This window comes from Budorcas taxicolor, chromosome 5 (genome assembly GCF_023091745.1).
Source record: "Budorcas taxicolor isolate Tak-1 chromosome 5, Takin1.1, whole genome shotgun sequence".
NCBI classification, from domain to species: domain Eukaryota; kingdom Metazoa; phylum Chordata; class Mammalia; order Artiodactyla; family Bovidae; genus Budorcas; species Budorcas taxicolor.
Genome location: NC_068914.1, coordinates 161,138,822 through 161,161,327, shown reverse-complemented (window position 1 = coordinate 161,161,327; position 22,506 = coordinate 161,138,822). Strand labels below are relative to the sequence as shown.

The following is a 22,506-nucleotide window of genomic DNA, read 5'->3' as shown; positions in this document are numbered from 1 at the left end:
TTCCGGGTGGTGGACTGCCGCCTTCACCCTGTGACTCACGGGCAGAGAGGGCTGAGAGCCCTCTCGGGTCCCCTTGATAAGGGCGCAAATCTCAAGTGCAGGGCTCCACCCTCATGACCTCGTCACCTGCCCAAGGCCCCGCCTCCCAAGACCATCACACTGGAGGTTAGGACCCAGGACCCTCAGTCCATCTCGAAGGTTCTTTGTGGGGAAAGGGACCTAGATGGAGTCAGGAAGGACGGAGGGGTTGCCTTTGCAATGGAGGTCAGGGGAGAGCACGTGGAGAGAGTGACGCTCCAACTTGAAGGACTTGAAGGAGGTGCTGGAACAAGCCACATGGACACCCGAGGAAGAGCAACCTGGTGGTGGGAAGAGCCAGGGCAAAAGCTCCGGGGAGACGGTGCCAGGAGGCCCTGAGGGACCACAGGTGGATGAGTAAGGTAGGCAGGGGAGGGTCAGGACAGAGCGAGGTCTTGAAGGCCTTGCGGACTTCTGCAAAACTCTGCCTCGCCCCTGGATCGGGATGAGAGCCACGGGAGGGCTTGTGTAAGAACAAGCATAATATGACTCAGGAATTTTGAAAGATCGATCTGGTAATTGAGCTGACCTCGGATGATGGGGGACCAGGTGGCAGACAGGTTGGGAAGCTGTGTCGCTAGACCAGACAAAAGCTGGCGGTAGCTGTGCAGCTGTGGGAAATGGTGGTCAGGTGCTGGGTGTTTCTCGGCATACTTGCAGGAGACGAGTCAGAGAAAGAGAAGCCGCGATGCCTCTGTCTGAGCACCTCGTAAGCAGGGAGGTTAAGTGTGTGGGTCCCGCTCTGTGCAGAGCACACGCGGGAGAAGCTGAGTGGGCCCATGTAGGACTAAGCTTGAGATGCCTCCAGACAAGAGGTGGCAACGTCAGCCAGGCAGCCGGACAGACCCATCAGGGGATCGCAGGAGAGGTCTGGGCTGCACAGAGCAAGCCAGGCGTCCCTGGGGTGTTGATGGCTGTGAGGCTGCGAGCCCTCCAGGGTGTGAAAGGGGCTGGAGAAGAGCAGGGGTCGGGATGTGAAGTCCAAGCTGCGCTGGCATCAAGGGGTGGGTCAGAGGATGCACCTGCACCAGAGCTGAGAGAAAGGCAGCCCAACAGGCACGGCCAGAGAGCGTCTCAGGAGAGGGCGGGCCTGCGCGTGCCGGGCCCCGCCAGTGCGGCTCGTGTGGACCATCTGCAGAGCAACCGCTGGGTTTAGCAGCACGGCGGTCCCTGGTGGTCACGAGGCAAGCGGTTGCCCCACGGAAGCCCAGCTGGACTAGATGGGTGTGGACTGAACAGGATGAGAGGACCCGGGGGTGTGCTTTTTCACCGAGGTTTGCTGTCAAGGAAGCAGGGCAGAGCTTGGAGCTGGGGGAGAGGGAAAGACTGTTTTAATATACGAGAAACCCGGGCAAGTTTCTATGCAAATGTCCTGACCCAGTGGGGAAGAGGTATGTCCAAGCTGGAGAGGAGGGGGCGTCTGCAGTCCCTGGAAGAGGGCGGCATTAGTGGGCAGCGGTGGTGGAGCCCGTGGGGCACCAGGCTCAGTAGATGAAATAGTAAAGAGTGTCTGACTCATGGGTACCATCAGCACTCCCCACCTGCCCCAGGCAGGGGGCTCATCTGCTGGTGGCTGCCGACGGCATGGGAACAGGCGTGGCCATGCCGGCCTCAAGGGAGGTGGCAATGAGTGGGGCCCAAGTGATGGTGGGGAAGAGCTGAAGGCCGGTTCCCCTGCCAAGCCCGCCTTCCCCACTCCCTCCCTCCCGCAATGATGAGTGTGTGCCCACTACGAGCCACAGAGGGTCCTGGATCTGAGACCCATCAGTGAACACACAGGGGCCGCCCCCTTACCCCATGGAGCTCAGTGGTATAGCCCCAGCAGTGAAGCAAGTGGGCCCTCCGTGCATGACTGAAGGCTCGCAGACAGCCCGGGGCTCTGATCCCAGGAGGTCGACCCACACTCAAGGCCCCTCCAAGTCTCCGAAGGCTTCTCTGCCTCACCGAGCCCCTACCCAAGGCCCCATCTGGCCAGGCTCTGCTGGAGAGAGAGAACTTCAGTAATAGCTTTTAGCTCCAGGCCATTTCTGGCCGTAATTGGCTGGTGTGCACACGCTTTGATAAAGATGGATATCTCTCGCCCCAGCCTGGCTCAATCCATCACCTGCGTGGCCCTGCTGGGAGAGATGACCTTCACTGTCTACCTAGCAGGCTCCCAGCAGCGCCTGCACCTGCCACAGCAACTCTGGAGGCCACGTCTTCCCCAGGGCTGGACCCACCACCCCGGGGGGGGCCACGCAGGGTCAGCCGCTTCCATCACCCAGACCTTTATTCCTGGTCCTCATGCCCAGGAGAGCAGGCAGAACCAGAAAATCAGAGCTCAGGACAATGCGAGATAAGCCAGCCCAACCTGCCTGTTTCAGAGGCAGGGAAACCGGAGTTCAGGGGCACAACTACAGTCACAGCTGAGAAAAGGAGGCTTGACAGACAGGCAACTTATTCTCCATCTAGAAGATTCCGTTGCTCTCCTGAACTGGAAAAGCACATTTGCAGGCCGCCTGGCAAGATGCTGTCGGTCTGATGAGAGCTGACGGATTGTTTCAAGAGGCTGTCCGCTAGACCCGGGTATAACGGAGTCATCTCTCTGAGTGAGAGAAATAGTGATTTCTATTTTTTTTTTTTTTTTTAAAAAAGGACAGACCAGTCTCCTAAGTCCTGGCTTTTTACAAGATCATCTTCTCTCTTGAAAGTGTGATTTGTCTGGTCTGTAAGATCACCACCTGCAAGGGAAGCTATGTCACTGGGCTTCTCTGCTGGGCTGAGCCTCACTCACAGCAGACGCAGGGACAGCATCTCAGCCAATCTGAACGTACTGGCTGTGTGAAGTTTCATCAGCTGCTCCTCCAAAATGTTCTGATTCAATCTGCTCAGCTGACAGGAGGCGAGGGGCAGATCCTCGCTGGAGCCCCCGAAGGGAATGCTGGCTCGCCAACACCTTGGTTTTGAACTCTGGGGTTTCCTTTGTTGTTCAGCCACTAAGTCGTGTCTAACTCTTGGCGATCCCGTGGACTGTGGCGCACCAGGCTTCCCTGTCTGTCACTATTGCTGGTTTCCTACCAGCAAACATGCAGCTGGGACCGTGTGATCCCCTCTCAAAAGCCTGCCATTTCTGCTTAGTTTCGAAACAGGAAGGCATTCTTAAGTCTGCTTGTCTATGACAGCTGTTCATTTCCTAGGCAAAGTGTGCAGAAAAATACCAGATATGGGCTTCTCGCCTCTTATTAGAAGCCAGGGAATGAAGCCCCAGTGAGGTCATTCATCAGAGTCACCCAAGAGCTCTGTGCAGCCTGGCCGGATGTGGCCCAGAGGAAGATGCCCCCGGCTGGATGGGAAGGAAAGCAGAGGGCCCCAGAATTTTTCCAGCCATCAGGTGGATGCTGGGGTCACTGGAGTGGAGGGTGCAGCTGGTCGAGCGTGGCCCCCACCCCATGAGAGCTCCATGCAGTGGCCAGGGGAGGCCACCCCGTCCCTGCCTCCTTCCCAGTTCAAACCTTCCTTCCTAACTGAGGTTCTCAGGGAAACCTCCCATGGGCCGTACCTCTAGGCCGTCGACTCCAGACGCCACCATCTGTTAATCCCGAACTTTCCACCCTCTTTCAACAGAGTCTCCACTGCAAGGACAGTGACTGACTGCACTCCCTCAGAAAGCTGTTGTCTTTTAAAGGTTCCCTGGGTTTGTCAGGGACCTTGCAACGTAGGACAACTCCCATTATTCATGTTTCCCCAAGTGGCAAATTGCAACCTTGCTGGGGCTTGGGGGTTTGGCGAAAAAGAAAGAAAGGAATAGTAAAAATACTTTTCTTTCACTACAGAATGCTGAAAGTACAGAATGTGTTTAAGTGTATTTGCAGCTCTTAAATAGTCCTTAGCACAGAGCTTTGTCCAAGCGTTTCTGACCAGGAATAGGGCACAGGTAACATCGCCCCTCAAACCAGGGGCTGCTTCCTGTGCACAGGGGACCCTGGCCAGGTGTTTGCATCCCCTCCAACCTGATACACCGAATAGCCAGTGTGGCAGTGTTGAAAGATGGGGGCCTTTGGGGGGTGATTAGGGTTGGATGAGTCGTGAGAGGGTGGGGGTCCCACGATGGAACTAGTGTCCTTACAAGAAGAGGAAGAGATGCCAAAGAGGTCTTCCTCTCTCTCCCCTGCGTGGAGATATAGTGAGACGGTGGCCATCTGCACCCAGGAAGCCAGCTCCAGTCAGAAACAAATCTAGCAGCATCCCAGTCTTGGACGTCCAGCTTCCTGAAGTGTGAGAGCAAACGCCTGCTGTTTAAGTTCCCCTCAGTCTGTGGCATTTTCTTACAGCAGCAAGAGCTGAAAAAGACAACTGTGAGTTACTTTTGTTCAACTCCATGTAACAACAAGAGCAACAGAAAACAATGACTGAACCAAATCAGATTTATTTTTCTCACCTAATGAGATGGGTTTGGTTAGACTCCGGGAGTTGGTGATGGACAGGGAGGCCTGGCCGTGCTGCAGTTCATGGGGTTGCAAAGAATGGGACATGACTGAGCGACTGAACTGAACTGAATGACATATTCACAGATGGGTGGTGGCTGGCATTGGTTCAGCATTTCCAAAGTGTCAGGCTTTCCCCCTCCAGGCCTCAAGGTGGTGACTGCTGCTCCAGCCATCACACCTGTAATCCAGTAGGAACAAAAGAGAAAAGTGATGGGACTAAGACACTTCCTAGCATCTCTTATGGCGTCTGTTTACCTTTCATTGACCAGGTGTGTTACAAGATCCCCGTTAACTGCAAAGGGAAACAGGAAGCATAGTTATTCTAGAGGACACATCGCTCCCCCAGCACCAAAGCTATTTTAGTAAGAAAGAACAGGAAAATGGCAATTAGCAGCTTCTCCCACAACTGCTGGAACATATTCAATTAGATTCTAAGTATTAGTCATTGGTAAAGAGAAAATATATATGCATATACACATATTCTCCTTGCTAGGGTTGATTATATAGTCTTAAATATCTGTTTCTAAATGATAAATTCTAGGGCTTTCTGGAACTTTTTAATGAGAGGTTCCTTGAGAAAACTAATTCTGCATTTCCCTCCTAGGGCTTCGTATTGAATTGCGTGATCAAGTATCTCCATGCAGGACTTTTCCTCAAAGTATAAATGGTTTATTGACAGAGAGAAACACCCTTAACTTGTCTGGGTTGTAAAATATCTGCTTCATTCCAAGGTTGCCAAATGCCGAAGTGCAGTCACATTTTTTCCCAGACAGGAGCGCAGAGTTAGAGGAGACGGTCGGATGGGGGATATGGTGAACACTATGGCCACAGACCCCATGAGAACAGGTGGTCCCAGCGATGATCCGGACCTTTTACCAGAAACCTCTCTGCCAGCAGAGGCACTCTGTGAATCGCCTGTTTACGGAAGCAGCTTCTGCAGTCGTTCAGCGCTCGCCTGGACGGCAGGTGGCTTTGGGTGTGCTTGAGGAGGACAGGGACATCCCGGGGACAAGAGGCAGGATGAGTGTCCCCAGGGAGCCGGCAGCTGAACCTGCAGAAGGCTGGCGACTCCAGGGTTACTGGGAGGGCTTGGTCCTGTTGGTCTGAGGGGTCTTGGTGAGGAGGCTGTAGGAGGCTGGGAGAGGCGAAGGGATGGCGTATGGCCCCACTGGGGCCCAGGGCGTTTCTGGGACCATGGTCTGTGAGGCTGGGTGGTCGGCAGGCCTGCTGGGCCTGGAGTCCCGCGGGAAGGGGCTGTGGACATGTCTCTGGGCTTGGTGGACTCCGCCCAGCGGGAGAGCAGGGATGAGGCGGGGAAGAGAGTAGAGGAAGACACACCACGGCCCCGCTGGAGACCTGGAGGTCCTCGACTAGATCAAGGGTGACAGAGAGGCAGGGAGAGCTCCTTGAAGGTAGAATCTGCAAAAACGAAGCCCCTACAGATGCTGTTCACAAGTTAATAGAGGCATCAGAGATGCTTTCCAAAGGCTCCAGCCTTGGCAGCTTCTTAAGGGATAATCCCATCAATTAAAATAGGAACACAGCTGAACGGTGGGATCGAGGAGGGGAGACATCCAGTGGGCAATTTACTGCAAGAGTCCTCCAAGTAGGAAGATTGGGGAAAGGGTGTGATTTGAGGGTCCCCAGTGAACAGGGGGCACCTGAGACTCCTCAGCAAGAGCGTGGGATGCTTACCAGGGAGAGAGGGGCGAGCGAAAAGCCCAGGACTCAGCCAGACCCGGAAAGAGTCCACGGGGCATTGAGGGACTCACAGAGGCAGGTGCCTACCAGAGGAGGGGCCGGGGAGGGCACCCGGCCGGCAGGCCCACCGTGACCAGGCACTGGGGCCCCTGCTGCCCTCTCCCTAAACAGCCCGGGCCTCCCCTCCATCGTTTCTCTTGAGCAGAGATTCTGGAGCTGTCATTTTCCTAAACAACTTCCAGTTCACATTAAAAACACAAAAATGCACAAAGGCTAGTTTCCATTTTTGCACAAAGGACACTCTTGAGAGTGCAAGCTTTGCTGGGAAAAAAACGTGACTTACAATTGACAAGTATCATTCGAGATGCTAAAACCATGGACTCAGTTACAGGCAGACAGAAAATCCTGAGTGTCCACCCTTCTGGACAGTGCTCGTGAGGGCCCAGGAGGAGCAGGGCCCTGCAGCCTGCCCCCGGCCCCCCGGCCCCCGGCCCCCCGGCCCCCGGCCCCCCCACCTGCCCCGCCCTCTCCACTCCTGCTGCCTGACCACAACCAGCCCTCTCTCTCAAGCTGATGAATGTCAAGAGTGGGGCTCACGAAGCCTCGGGCCTAGAAGTTCCTGTCCTTAGACGGTGGCAGGTCTATCCCTGCTGGGGCCTGGGCCCCCTCCCTACCTGCTGCAGTTTAGATGTTGAAAGGAAAACGCGTGTGAGCCCAGTGATTAAGGGAAGGATGCCCAGGGCTGTGGAGGTGCAGAGCAAGGACTCGACCCTGTCCAGGACACAGGGTGGCCTCTCAGGGGATTCGTGGAGAAGCCAGTCTTGAAAATGAAGCAGGTGAGTCCCACCCCCAAGCTGGTCCTCAGTACCGAAGCCCTGATGGAATTGGAAGAGGGGTCCCAGCAAATCAAATGGAAACTGAAGCAGAGACTGACCCCGTTCCTCCTCCAAGACCCAGTCTGGACATCGTGTCTCCAGGAAGCCCCTGTGGGGACCCCAGGCTGGGCAGACCCCACTTCTTCAGGGTGCTCACAGCGCCCCCACCCGCAGTCTGGGTTAGCACCCACTTCTGTCTTGACAAGGTTTAGCAGACCACAGTTCTGCATTAGAAATCACAGACAAAGGGTTTCAACAGCTTCAACCCTTTATTAAGCTCTGACTGGCGTCCAAAGCAGCTCATCTTGTATGTGCACGACCCATGGAATCTGGAGATAACTGTGCACCCTGAAGCCATCACCACAATCTATGCTGTAAGCACGGTCATCGCCTCCTAAATTCCCCCCTGACTTGTTTATTATGTTCATGTGTGTGTGAGAGAGAGAGAAACACTTAACGTAGGATCTGCATTCTCAGCAAAATTTTAAGTTAATGAAACAGCATATTACCTACAAACACCAGGTTCTGTAGTCCATCTCCAATTCCCAGAATTCACTCATCTTGCACAACTGGAATTTCTCTTTGACCAGCACCTTCCGGTTCCCTCCCCCAACCACTACCCTTGCTCAGCCCCCACCCCCACCATTCTGCACTCTGCCTCTGTGAGTCTGACCGCTTTAGATTCCACACATAAGTGAGATCACGCAGTATCTATTTCACTCAGCATCGGGTCCTCCTCCAGGTTCATCCATGTTATAGAAGATGGCAGGACTTTCTTCTTTTTTATGGGTAAGTAACATTCCTCTGCATGTATATATCACATCTGCTCGGCCCGCACGTCCCCTCTTTAGACGTTTAGGGGCGGTGTCTCGGCAGTGATCATGGCAGTACAGACATCTCTTCGAGATCCAGGCTTCAATTATTGATGGTTAATGACCATCTTATGGAGTATTACTCAGCCATTAAAAAGACTTCATTTGAATCAGTTCTAATGAGGTGGGTAAAACTAGAACCTATTATACAGAGTGAAGTCAGCCAGAAAGAAAACCACCAGTACAGTATGCTAACGCATATATATGGAATTTAGAAGGATGGTAACGGTAACCCTGTATGCGAGACAGTAAAAGAGACACGGATGTACAGAACAGTCTTTTGGACTTTGGGGGAGAGGGAGAGGGTGGGATGATTTGGGAGAATGGCATTGAAACATGTATAATATCATATATGAAACGAATCGCCAGTCCAGGTTCAATGCAGGATACTGGATGCTTGGGGCTGGTGCCCTGGGATGACCCAGAGGGATGGTACGGGGAGGGAGGAGGGAGGGGGGTTCAGGATGGGGAACACGTGTATCCCTGTGGTGGATTCATGTTGATGTATGGCAAAACCAACACAATATTGTAAAGTAATTAACCTCCAATGAAAATAAATAAATTTATATTTAAAAAAAGAAAAGCCTTTGGGGATGAGGCAGGCAGACAATCCATGCTCCCGAACAGGAGCCAGAGCACAAGGAAGGGTCCAGGCCTGACCCTTGGGTTTCCCTTCGCAGCCATGACCTCCAGGAGGCAGGTCCTGCCTCTGTGTCTCTGAGCCTTGGTGCCTGGAGGGTACCCGGCGCCCTGCAGGAGCTCATCACGCATTTGGCCACAGGTCAGGGTGACTGGAGGCTTCCCTGGTGGCTCAGACGGTAAAGCGTCTGCCTACAATGCGGGAGACCTGGGTTCAATCCCTGGGTCGGGAAGATCTCCTGGAGAAGGAAATGGCAACCCACTCCAGTATTCCTGCCAGGAAAATCCCATGGATAGAGGAGCCTGGTGGGCTACAGTTCATGGGGTTGCAAAGAGTTGGACACGACTGAGCGACTTCACTCACTCACTTCACTCAGGGTGACTGGGGCTTCCTATGTGGCTCCAATGCAGGAGACGGCAGGAGACACTGGTTCGATAATGGGGTTAAGAAGATCCCTGGAGGAGGAAATGGCAGCCCACTCCAGTATTCTCACCTGGGAAATCCCATGGACAGAGGAGCCTGGCGGGCTACAGTCCCTGGGGTCACAAAGAGTCAGACACAGCTGAGCAACTGAGGACGCAGGTACGATGGATGACTGAGCAGAACCTCGGCTCCTCTGTCTGGCGAGAGGGATGGGCATGTCTGTGGGTGCACAAAGTGCAGAAATGGAGGTGGTCTGGGAGTCCCTTTGGCTACGCTGGGGGTGGTCCTGAAAGCCCCTGCTCCCTGAGGGGAGCAGGAGAAAGTGGACCAGCTCGTGGGATGGGGAGGCAGTCTCAGCCTTGTGGTCAAACGTCCTTCTCTGCGCCAGCCTTGAAGACAAACGACCCTCCCAGCCTCCAACGCCATTTGCAGGAGGCATGTCAGCAGCAGGAAGTTAAAATGGACCATGTTACAAGCAGGGAGTTTCTGAGCCATCATATGCCCCAAGGCTAGCACCAGTGTGAGTCTGGGAGTGTTTCATGCTGACATCAGCCCGTCAGCCACGACATAACCGTGGGAACAAGGTGGGCAGCCAACCCCGTGGGACCAATAGCAGTCTCACGGAGGAAAGGGGCCTCCTGCCTGTCTGCTACCACAACCCCAATTCACCTGCAGGCCTATCCCCCTGGTAAGTTTCCAGCATCGAGGACCTTGCCTCAAGGTTAGGAGAAGTTAATCACGTGAGCTAATTAGGGGTGAAAGCACCTTCCGCCTAACACTCTCTTTGCTGGAGTCACAGAGTGCAGGGCCATTACTAGAGGCACCCGGGTCAGGGTAGACATGGGGGTTGTCCCAAGTGTCCTCTGGGGGGCGGGACCTCAGTGTCCTGGGGCAGAGTATGGGCTCCCAGCACCTGGCAGCTGTCCTTCCCACGTTGTACTCAGGGATGAGGTCACGTGCATGGTCTCAGCACCCCTGTGGGCCCCTCTTTGATGAGGCCCGAGGGCAGTGCCTGGTGGGACCGGCCGGGCTCCTCCAGGCCATCAGGCTGTGAGTCATCAGAGCTGCGAGAGGTCCTGAGGCCTCCAGCGGACGTGACAGGGGAGAGGGCGGCAGGCCTGGGCCCCCATCTATCACCTGCCGCCAGGGACCTCCTAACTCGGAGGTCAAGGGAGCCGCTCCACCACCACCCCCGGGCTCCGCCCACCCAGGCGTGGGCTCCGGCATAGAAACAACGCACCTGGGTCCCAGGATGATAAGCAAATGGTGTTTGCCTCTTCCCCTAATGTCTCGGATAATGTCTGTTTTTTCATTATAGAGATAATGCGTTTTCAGGATAAAAAATGGAAATGTACAAAAAATCCAAATGAGAGCTCACGTCTCTCCCAGCACCTGCTCCCGCCCAGTGTGGGACCAGGGAGCCCTGCGGGAATCCGCCTGGGCATCTCCGCCCCAGTGCTCCTGACCCAGGGCCCGTCCCGGGCGCAGCGGAGAGCTAGCCACGACGGTGGTCTCTCCCCTCTGCTCCGGGAGCAGCTCCCCAGGCACGACCCTCAGGATGCCTCGAGATGCTGTGGAACATTCCCTGGGGGCCTGGGCACCCCCAGTTGAGAGTGACTGGCTGGCCTAAGCAGAGATCAGACTAGGAAAGGCTCCTACTTTGAGCGTAGGGACAAGGAGGCATCTTGGGGGATAGATGCTGGAACATTCTTGAAGGCTGAGATGAGACACATTCAGGAGCATCCGCCAGGATAGAGGTCACAGGTCAGGGAGCGCAGGGTTCAGCGGCCCCCAGGGGGGAAGAGCTGCCTCCGTGTGGCTGCGCCCACCCCCACCCAGACACCCTGGGATCCAGGACTCCTTTAGGACCCAGCAGACAGAGGGGAGGCCTCTGCAAGAACAAGAGAGGTGACCTGGAGCCGACGGGGCCCCGACACCCCGGGACAAGCTGTAGTGAGATGGCCAAGGCGGGGCAGGTGACCGTGGAGGGCCTGGCCGAGCAGGTGCATAGGGACCCCAGTGCAGGGCCTCCCAGGCAAGCTCCCACAGCCCCGCACCTGCTCCAGAGGCCGGAGCCCGGGACGCCTGCCCCCGTGCTGGCCTCCAGCCTGGATGGGGACGTCAGCAGAGGCAGGAGGGTGAAGCTGACCCACAGACGCAAGCAAAGAGGATGGCCCGTAAGGAGAGCGGAGCCCCCGGCCCAGCCCCCAGGCCCCAGGAGCTGCTGCTTGATCCTGGACTTGAACCCTGCCACACCACCCCCTCCTGAGCTGACAGCCACTTTCTGTCCCCAGCAACCAACCAGGCCTGGCCTGAGAGGGTCTCCTCCAAGGGGAGGGGCCGGCCATCAGGGATGCAGGCTGGGATACCCGCCCCCCACCCCGCTGCCCCCACCAATGGACGTGGATGCAGAGTTGAAGGAAAGCTAACGGGACAGATTTCAGAAGCAGATGGCCCGAACGGTTTGGATCCTGCCATTCAGCAGGCTGATGCAACAGGAAAACACACCAACTAGCAGGGCTTAATTAGCAAATTAATGAGAAGTCAGCATCTGGTGACATTGGGAGGAAGGGCGGCCTCTGGAGCTGGCGGAGCTGGCCCTGGCCCTGCAGGGCTCCCTCTGCGCTGTGTGGCCTTGGGGGAGCCCCTCAGCTTGGAGGACAGGTCAGAGGGGAACACCCACCATCACAGCAAGGATGACACGAAAGGGTGCAGGCCACGCGGGCAAGGCGCCCGAGCGCAAGAACGACAGACATCAGCGTCATCACCGCCTCGTTCACATCTGCCTGCAGTGATCGAAGGAGCCCCAGACAGAGGGCGGTGCCGGGAACCCACGTAGTTCCCCCCGCCCCCCGTTCTGTTGGCATCGTAGCCAGGCTGGCTGCTGGAGGTCAGTGCATTTGACATCAGCATTTAATTTCTGGAAATCATGGCACTGACTTGAAGTAAATTAATATTCTAGGGTTTGACAGTGTTTGCAAACAGCAGGACAGCAGCGGTCCCCTGGGAGGACACTGATGGTTTTCTTGAGGAAGAGCCTCCTCCCACTAGAGGCAGCACTGGGGTGGTCAGACGATCCGGACAGATGGCCCAGAGACAGACACTGTTCCCGGAGAGCCGGAGCCTGGGGTGGAGGGGGACACACTGTTCACCATCTCCATCTGACCCTTTGACCACAGCCACGGTTCACGTGTGGCATCACATTGCCAGGTGGCACAGTTCACGCGGTACCCGGTGGCATCCCTGAATCGTCACCGCTGCCCTGCGAGGTGCTGGGCTCGTGTCTCAGGGCTGCTGTAACGAGCCACACAGACGTACAGCTTAAACAACAGAACCGCGTGTTCTCATGACTCTGGAGGCAGGAGACCAAGGGGTCAGCAGAGTCGGCTCCATTGAGGCCTTTCTCTTGGACTTGCAGACAGCCGTCTTCTCCTTGCCCTCACAGGGTGTCCCAATCTCCTCTGCTTGTAGGGACACCAGTCCCATTGGACTGGGGACACCCTAAACACCCCACTTTAACATAGACCTGTCTGCAAACACAGTCACGTCTGAGGTCCTTGGGGTTAGCGCTCCACCATGGGAATGTGGGGGTTGATACAGTTTACGCCATAACCAGTGGTTTATGACCCCAAATCCACTGGTGGGACACAGCACCGTCAAGCACCGAGGTCCAAGGCCCCCTCTCTAGCTAACCTTCGTCTGTCTGGGTCTCCTCGGCTGAAAAACCCATCCACCCAGTGAACACTTGTGGAGCCCCTGTGATGGGGCGGACGTGGGCATCCTAACCTCTGGGGCTCATGTTCTCGAGGACATAACGCTTCCCTTGGATGGACAGTGGGATCCCCCTGCACGAGGCCGTTGTGTGGACTGACCGCAGGCCACGCCGAGCCTGCCCTCATAAGGCGAGTCTAGCGCAGACATGGGCTCAACACGACAACACCAGTTTCCCGCATCTGCAAGGTCCACACGGCGGGGCAGCCTCCACCATCTTTCACTGATGCCCTCAGAGCCTGAGGCCTGAGGAGGGCTCACCCCTGGACTTCCAGCCACTCTGGGAGTACCATCAGGCCCCTACCCAGGCTGCCCTGCCCTCTGCAAACTCTGCCAGGGTGTGAACACTACAATCATGAAGGGACGAGAGTTGGATTGATGCCTGGGGTGGGGGTGGGGGTGACTGGAGTGGGTCTGAGCAGATGGTCACTGGAGAGGAAGGAAGGCCTCTGGGCCCAGGCACCCATGTCCAGAGCTGTGTAGCCCGGCAAGGTGGGCGGAGAAAGGAGAGAGTGGTGTGTGTGTTGGGGAGTGGGGAGTGGCTTCAGAAAGCCCCGCCCAGTGAGCACAGCGCCAGCTCTTCCCAATGTCTTTCTCTGGAGCTCAGCCCTCCCCAGCTTCGTGGTGATACCCTTGTCCCCTTCTGTCTCTATCTTTTTAAATGGGCATTCAATGCCTTATCAACAGATCTTCTAACTTCCTTGAGACCAAGGAGACAAACAGTCCAAGGTCACAGCTAAAGCCCTGGATCTGCCTGCATCTCAGTGACCTCTGTGTGTCACCTCCTCCCCACCCCACTTCTCCGCAGGACGAGCCCCTACACCTGCCTTCTGCAGCATCACAGACATCATGACCTCAGAGGTGGCCACAGCATTTTGGTGACGATAAAGCCCTTGGCAAACAGGAACTGTTATTGCTATATTCCTTCCCTTGGTGCAGAGAAGCTTGTAGGAACTGTATGAAATGTTGAAGCAAATTAAGTTTTCGTCTGCCCTTTGATATGGGACCAAGTATAATTGAATTTCCGAACTTTCACCAGCTGCTTTGAGTGGTAGGAATATCTAGGGTCCTTTTGAGTCCCTTTTTTATTTTGGAAACATTTGAACCATAGTTCTTAAAGTTTATAGAGTGATCCTCAAGATAAAACCTCACAGGCCTTATGTTGAGTGCCCTTAATGATGAGTCCCGAGGGTCACCCTGGGACAGTCAGCCCTGGAGGAGAGGGTTTTCTGGAGAGTCACCTGGAAGGCGGGAGGTGGGGCTGACATGAGAAATGCCTGGACTGGGGGCAGAAGGCACTGGGCTCCTGTGACTCCCCATGTCTGTGTCCCAGAGGGCTGTCTGCAAACCCGCTGAGACCCAAGAGGGCAGCAGACCTGGTTTCCAGACCCTGGAACGTTCCAGATCCTGGCGTGGACGGTCAAGGAAGGAGTGGGGGATGGGCTTCAAGCCAGGAGTGTTCTCGGAAGAGCTTGGAGCTGCAGGGCTGCCCACCCCACCCTCAACTGCCTCCGTCTGGGAACGGTGATCAGGCCCCTGCTTCAGGGACCCTCAAAGCCACATTTACAATCTGTCCAAGGGAGAGCCCTGATGGCTCAGTTGGTAAAGAATCCGCCTGCACCGCAGGAGATCCAGGTTCAGTCCCTGCATCAGGAAGACCCTCACGGAAAAGGGAGCGGCTCCCCACTCCAGTATACTTGCCCGGGAGAATCCCGCGGACAGAGGAGCCTCACAGGCTACAGTCCATGGGGTCGCCAAGAGTTGAACGGGACTGAGAGACTAACACTTCACTTTTTCAAGAGAGACGAAATGACCAAGAGCGTGGGGCTTGAAGAAGGCGGATCTGGGTCGTGGCCAGCCCCAGTGGGGCCAGTGTGGAGCCTTCCACCTGCAGAGCCAGAGGCAGCTGCCCCCGAGGCAGGCTCCCTCCTTCCTTCCATTTACGGCCTGATTAGAATGTAAGCAACAGGATTCAGAGAAAAACCCCGGGGGGAGAAGCAGGCCCAGTGAGCCCCGCCACAGTGTGATTTAGAACAGTTTTGCCGACTGAGCAAAACAGTCAGAGGAGACCAGCTGAGAGAGGGTGGCTGAGAAGTTTGTTTTGGGTTTTTTTAAGTCACTTGGGCAAATGGTTTGTGCCCCCTCAATGTGACTTATGTGAGGTTCGATATTCCCCAACGGCCATTCTTCATTCGCGAACAGGAGGAGAGGGTTGGCGGGAGCTTAGCGATCTCACCGAGCATTTTCACTATCGATTTTTCGGGACTGGTTGACGAATGGGGCCATTTGGCACCGGGATCTTAGGGAATCGGACGGGATCTCAGGTCTGGTGTTGATACAGGAGCTGAAATGTGTGTTCCTGGCAGGGGCGTGGGGAAGACAAGTCCAAATACATCTTGTCTTCTGTACAGATAAACCTCCATCCCAGGGGGGCACTTCGCTTTACAACCAGCACATAACTCACGGTAACATTTTAGAGAGGTTTTACCGTGGCATATTAGAAAACAAGTTTGGGGGACTTCCCTGGACTTCACTGGTTAAGACTTCGCCTTCCAGTGCAGGGAGGTGGCTTTGATCCCTGGGCAGGGAGCTCAGATCCCACGTGCTTCATGGCCAAAAAACCAAAACATAAAACAATAGTTTTATGAAGCAATACTGTAACAAATTCGATAAAGACTTTAATAAAAATGCTCATTATATACATGTAGTCTGACTAGTCAAAGCTATGGATTTTCCAGTAGTCATGTATGGACGTGAGAGTTGGACCATAAAGAAGGCTCAGTGGAGAAGGTTCTTAAGAGCCTCTTGGACTGCAAGAACATCAAACCAGTCCATCCTAAAGGAAATCAATCCTGAATATTTATTAGAAGGAGCTGATGCTGAAGCTGAAGCTCCAATACTTTGGCCACCTGATGCAAAGAGCTGACTTATTAGAAAAGACCCTGATGCTTGGAAAGGTTGAAGGCAGGAGGAGAAGGCGGTGACAGAGGATAAGATGGTTGATGGCATCACTGACTCAACGGACATGAGTTTGAGCAAACTCTAGGAGATGGTGAAGGACAGGGAAGCCTGGCGTGCTTGTGGTCCATGGGGTCACAAAGAGTCACACACGACTGAACAACTGAGCAACAACAATACGTATGCTGCTGCGGCTGCTGCCAGGTGGTGTCAGTCGTGTCCAACTCTGTGCGACGCCATAGACAGCGCACCAGGCTCCTCCATCCCTGGGACTCTCCAGGCAAGAACACTGGAGTGGGTTGCCATTTCCTACTCCAATAACTATATATATATTATATATATATATATATATAACTCTATATATACAGTCTTTGTCCTGGGTTCCAGACAGAGCTTCTAAAGCCCTTGCAGTGTCTTGAGTGATAGGAGTATCGTTTATTTTCCGTAAGAAGCCCCTCTCTATCACCCCTGAGTTGGTGCTAACAGAATGACTCAGGTGGGGCCCCCTCGATCGTATGAAGATAGGGCTGGTTAACGGGTAGATCCCATGATTAAGGGTTGGAACTTTGAGCTCTACCCACCTGCACTCTCCCACACCCAGCTGCCCTGGGCCTCTCTTCCACTCAGTTCAGTTCAGTTCAGGTGCTCAGTCGTGTCCAACTCTTTGTGGTCCCATGAAATGCAGCACACCAGGCCTCCCTGTCCATCACCAACTCCTAGAGTTCACTCAAACTCATGTCCATTAGGTTGGTGATGCCTTCCAACCATCTTATCCTCTGTCATCCCCTTCTCCTCCTGCCCTCAATCTTTCCCAGCATTAGGGTCTTTTCCAATGAGTAAATTCTTCCCATCAGGTGGCCAAACTATTGGAGTTTCAGCTTCAACATCAGTCCCTCCAAAAAAGACCCAGGACTGATCTCCTTTAGAAGGGACTGGTTGGATCTCCTTGCAGTCCAAGGGACTCTCAAGAGACTTCTCCAACACCACAGTTCAAAAGCATCAATTTGTTGGCGTTCAGCTTTCTTTAAAGTCCAACTCTCACATCCATACATGACCACTGGAAAAACCATAGCCTTGACTAGATGGACCTTTGTTGGCAAAGTAATGTCTCTGCTTTTTAATATGCTCTCTAGGTTGATCATAACTTTCCTCCCAAGGAGCAAGCGTCTTTTAATTTCATGGTTGCAATCAAAATCTGCAGTGATTTTTGGAGCCCAGAAAAATAAAGTCAGCCACTGTTTCCACCTTTTCCCCATCTGTTTGTTATGAAGTGATGTGACCAGAAGCCATGATCTTAGTTTTCTGAATGTTGAACTTAAGCCAACTTTTTCACTCTCCTCTTTCACTTTCATCAAGAGGCTCTTTAGTTCTTCTTCACTTTCTGCCATAACGGTGGTGTCATCTGCATATCTGAGGTGATTGATATTTCTCCCGGCAATCTGGATTCCAGCTTGTGCTTCCTCCAGCCCAGCTTTTCTCATGATGTACTCTGCATAAAAGTTAAATAAGCAGGGTGACAATATACAGCCTTGACGGACTCCTTTTCTTATTTGGAACCAGTCTGTTGTTCCACGTCCAGTTCTAACTGTTGCTTCCTGACCTGCAAACAGATTTCTCAAGAGGCAGGTCAGGTGGTCTGGGATTCCCATCTCTTTCAGAATTGTCCACAGTTTATTGTGATCCACACAGTCAAAGGCTTTGGCATAGTCAACAAAGCAAAAATAGATGTTTTTCTGGAACTCTCTTGCTTTTTCCATGATCCAGCGGATGTTGGCAATTTGATCTCTGGTTCCTCTACCTTTTCTAAAACCAGCTTGAACATCTGGAAGTTCATGATTCACATATTGCTGAAGCCTGGTTGGAGAATTTTGAGCATTACTTTACTAGCGTGTGAGATGAGTGCAATTGTGCAGTAGTTTGAGCATTCTTTGGCATTGCCTTTCTTTGGGATTGGAATGAAAACTGACCTTTTCCAGTCCTGTGGCCACTGCTGAGTTTTCCAAATTTGCTGGCATATTGAATGCAGCACTTTCACAGCATCATCGTTCAGAATTTGAAAGAGCTCAACTGGAATTCCATCACCTCTTAGCTTTGTTTGTAGTGATGCTTCCTAAGGCCCACTTGACTTCACATTCCAGGATGTCTGGCTCTAGATGAGTGATCACACCTTCATGATTATCTGGGTTGTGAAGACCTTTTTTGTACAGTTCTTCTATGTATTCTTGCCACCTCTTCTTAATATCTTCTGCTTCTGTTAGGTCCATACCATTTCTGTCCTTTATCGAGCCCATCTTTGCATGAAATGTTCCTTTGGTATCTCTAATTTTCTTGAAGAGATCTCTAGTCTTGCCCATTCTATTGTGTTCTTCTATTTCTTTGCATTGATTGCTGAGGAAGGCTTTCTTATCTCTCCTTGCTATTCTTTCGAACTCTGCATTCAGATGCTTATATCTTTCCTTTTCTGCTCTGCTTTTCACTTCCCTTCTTTTCACGGCTATTTGTAAGGCCTCCTCAGACACCCATTTTGCTTTTTTGCATTTCTCTTTCTTGGGGATGGTCTTGATCCCTGTCTCCTATACAATGTCACAAACCTCCATCCATCATTCATCAGGGACTCTATCATATCTAGTCCCTTAAATCTATTTCTCACTTCCACTGTATAATCATAAGGGATTTGATTTAGGTCATACCTGAATGGTCTAGTGGTTTTCTCCACTTTCTTCAATTTCAGTCTGAATCTGGCAATAAGGAATTCATGATCTGAGCCACAGTCAGCTCCCAGTCTTGTTTTTGCTGACTGTATAGAGCTTCTCCATCTTTGGCTGCAAAGAATATAATCAATCTGATTTCAGTGTTGACCGTCTGGTGATGCCCATGTGTAGAGTCTTTTGTGTTGTTGGAAGAGGGTGTTTGCTGTGACCAGTGCGTTCTCTTGGCAAAACTATGTTATCTTTTGCCCTGCTTCATTTTGTACTCCAAGGCCAAATTTGCCTGTTACTCCAGGTGTTTCTTGACTTCCTACTTTTGCATTCCAGTCCCCTATAATGAAAAAGACATCTTTGGGGGGTGTTAGTTCTAGAAGGTCTTGTGGGTCTTCATAGAACCATTCAACTTCCACTTCTTCAGTGTTACTGGTCGGGGCATAGGCTTGGATTACCGTGATATTGAATGGTTTGCCTTGGAAACGAACAGAGATCATTCTGTCATGTTTTGGGATTGCACCCAAGTACTGCATTTTGGACTCTTTTGTTGACTGTGATGACTATTCCATTTCTTCTAAGAGATTCCTGCCCAGTAGTAGATATAATGGTCATCTGAGTTAAATTCACCCATTCCAGTCCATTTTAGTTCGCTGATTCCTAGAATGTCGATGTTCATTCTTGCTATCTCCTGGTTGACCACTTTCAATTTGCCTTGATTCATGGACCTACCATTCCAGGTTCCTATGCAATAATGCTCTTTACAGCATTGAGTCTTGCTTCTATCACCAGTCACATCCACAACTGGGTGTTGTTTTTGCTTTGGCTCCATCCCTTCATTCTTTCTGGAGTTATTTCTCCACTGATCTCCAGTAGCATATTGGGCACCTACTGACGTGGGGAGTTCATCTTTCAATGTCCTATCTTTTTGCCTTTTCATACTGTTCATGGGGTTTTCAAGGTAAGAATACTGAAATGGTTTTCCATTTCCTTCTCCAGTGGACCACATTCTGTAGACCTCTCCACCATGACCTGCCCATCTTGGGTAGCCCCACATGGCATGGCTTAGTTTCATTGAGTTAAACAAGCTGTGGTCCATGTGATCAGATTGGCTGGTTGTCTGTGATTGTGGTTTCAGTGTGTCTGCCCTCTGATGCCCTCTCTCAGCGGCTACCATCTTACTGGATTTCTCTTACCTTGGACATAGGGTATCTCTTCACGGCTGCTCCAGCTCTTCCACTCAGCTGTTCTGAAACTGGACCTTGTATCATTAACTGGTAAAAGTGAAGTGCTTTCTACATTCTCTCTGTCATTCTAGCAAATCACTGAACCTGAGAAAGGAGTTAGGGGAGCCCCCAGTTTGTAGTCAGCAGTCTGGAAAGCCCATCTGTGGCTGGCCTCTGAAGTGGGGGCCGGTTTGTGGGCCTGAGCCCTTAATCTGTGGGGTCTGCACCCTTAGTGTCAGAATTGAACAGAATCAAAGGACAGCCAGCTAGTGATGGCAAGCTGAGAACTGACTCTTTGTCAGAAAATCACACACCAAGAATCATGCAAATACAGAGCAATGAGAACAATCCAAATTATAATGACGAACAAAACCCACATTCAGTCAAACGCACATAATGGCAATGCACCCTGGCTGCTCACCCAGAAGGGCAGGGCACCCCACTTCCTGGGCAGTCAGAACCCACTGACTGCGTCCACCGGGGGTGTTCTACATCAAGTTCAGTGTTAGCACACTGGGAGGCCAAAGGGCCTGAGAACCCTGAGCTATGAAGGTCAGGTAGAGCCGGGGAAGAGGGTGAGGTGGGCAATGCCCAGCTGCAGTCCCGCAGAGGGTGTGCAGAGCAGCAGCCTGTTAGGGGCACAGCCCTCACGCCAGCACTGGGGAGTGGGGGTTGCGCCCCACATGCCCTGGCTGTCTGGAGGAGGGGCCAGTGGTGTGTGCAACCGAGGAAAGAACCAGCTATAGTCCTGCATGTCTGTGAAGTGGGAGCCGGGACCCCAAGGAACAAAGCGCCTCGCCTTTGTCCCAGGATTCTAGTCCCAGCCACGCTCCCAGGGGACTGTCATCCTCGCCAGCCCTGAGCCCGCCCGCCTGCCACCCCAGCAGCTCTTCCAACTCCAAGCTCTGAACCTCCCTCAGCCCCCAAGGAGGAGAGGAGAGAGGTGCTGAACCTGCCTTTTTATTTACACAGTCCCACCTTTTCCTCTGCAAGGAGTCGCTGAAGGTTCTGGGCTCAGGAAAAGCCTGCAGGTGATAGAGTTAAAATGAAGTCGCTCACTCATTGTTCGAGTCTTTGCTACCCCATGGACTGTAGCCCACCAGGCTCCTCCATCCTTGGGATTTTCCAGACAACAATACTGGAGCGGGTAGCCATTTCCTTCCCCAGAGGATCTTCCCCACCCAGGGATCAAACCTGGGTCTCCTGCACTGTAGGCAGATGCTTTACCATCTGAGCCACCAGGGAAGTCCAGGCCTATTCAAACGGAACTTCCCAGCCGCCCTTGGAACCCCAGATGCTGCGCTTTGTCAGTCATTGTACAGGCACCTCCCAGCCTGCCCTGTACTGGGAGGTGGGTGCGGGGGCCGGGCTGGGCGGATGCACCCTTAGCAGCTGCCCTCGGGGAACCCACTGCGGACGCTGTGAGACAGGCCCGTGCCCGGAAGTAGAGGGTCCCGGACGGTCTGGAGGGCCCAGGAGGGCACGTGGGCCTTCCCTGCTGCCCCACCCCCAGGCCCCGAGGAGCCTTCCGATCGCCGGAAGCCGGGAACACGGGCTTCTCTCCCGGAACCCCCCTGGCTCCCTGCACGCAGCCCGCCTGGCCACCACAGAGTCTCCGAGAGAACGCTTGTCTAGAGAAACAGCGTTCTTTGGGCCGGTCTCAATGAACAGGCGGCTTTAGGTGTTTACAAGAGCTCTGACTGCGTTTAGTCGCTGTCGCAGTCGACTCTTCGCAACCCCGTGGACGGCAGCCGGCCAGGCTCCTCTGTCCATGGGATTCTCCAGGCAAGACTGCTGGAGTGGGTTGCCATTTCCTCCTCCAGGGGATCGCCTCCACCCAGGGATATAGCCCAGGCCTCCTGCACTGCAGGCAGGTTCTTTACCATCTGAGCCGCTCAGTAGGCTCAGGAAAGAGGTCTTCCAAGGGGGGTTGTGTTTTTTGTTGCTGTAAAGCATCACTGATTGCTTAACTGTTTCTTTCTTCTTCTACTTGAAGCCTTGTCATCATAATACACCACCCAGGGAAAATACACACATGTACACGTGTACACAGACACACACACACTTACACACACATACAAAACATGCATGTCTACACCACACACACTCACATTAAAAGTGACCACCTTCCCAATGACCAGTCGTCAAAATTGCCCAATATGTAAAAAGCGCCTGCAATACACAGAGAAAAAGTGATATCTGGGATTCCTGGTTCTTTATGGATTCAGGGCCCAGTGGCCTGAGGCATTGACAAACCTCAGACTTAGCTTTCAGTCCAAAGTTTCATTTCCAAACTCAGATCTGGAGAAACGAAAAGTGGCCCCAAATGGCTTATCCTTGCAGGAAACAGGAGAAATGATTCAAATGTAAAAAACCATAAAGTGAGAAGACACACACCATAACGCATGCTGGGAATTAAATAAAAGACAAGTAGGAAGAGAGGAGAGCCAGGGAATAAAAATATTTCACACACTCACATTCACAGGCAACATCAAAGTAGGTCCAGGCAAGCAGAAGGAGAGTGGGTGGACGGCCAGCTCGCGATGACAGCTTCCAGGAACGGGGTCAGGACAAGAGGCTGTCACAGGGGACACAGATGGGGAAGCCGGGAAACGGGTTAGCCTGATCCACTTAAAGACACATGGAAGCCACATGCAGTGCACACTGAAGCCAGACATTTCAGTCCTTCACTACAGGGGAAATTGTCTGTCATTCATTAAAAGCACTACCTAAAAGGCTTGTGTTCAGAAAAATGGTTGCTGTGTTTTGGAAAAATAAGCTATGCTTGACCAGCCGC

General features: G+C 53.0%; 1 non-coding gene across 1 annotated transcript; it reads right to left on the bottom strand.

Annotated features, from left to right (window-relative positions):
• Positions 1-20,882: 20,882 nt before the first annotated feature.
• TRNAC-ACA (transfer RNA cysteine (anticodon ACA)) lies at positions 20,883-20,954 on the bottom strand. The gene has a single exon. It is a non-coding gene; the product is annotated as a tRNA-Cys (tRNA).
• Between the last annotated feature and the right edge of the window lie 1,552 nt (positions 20,955-22,506).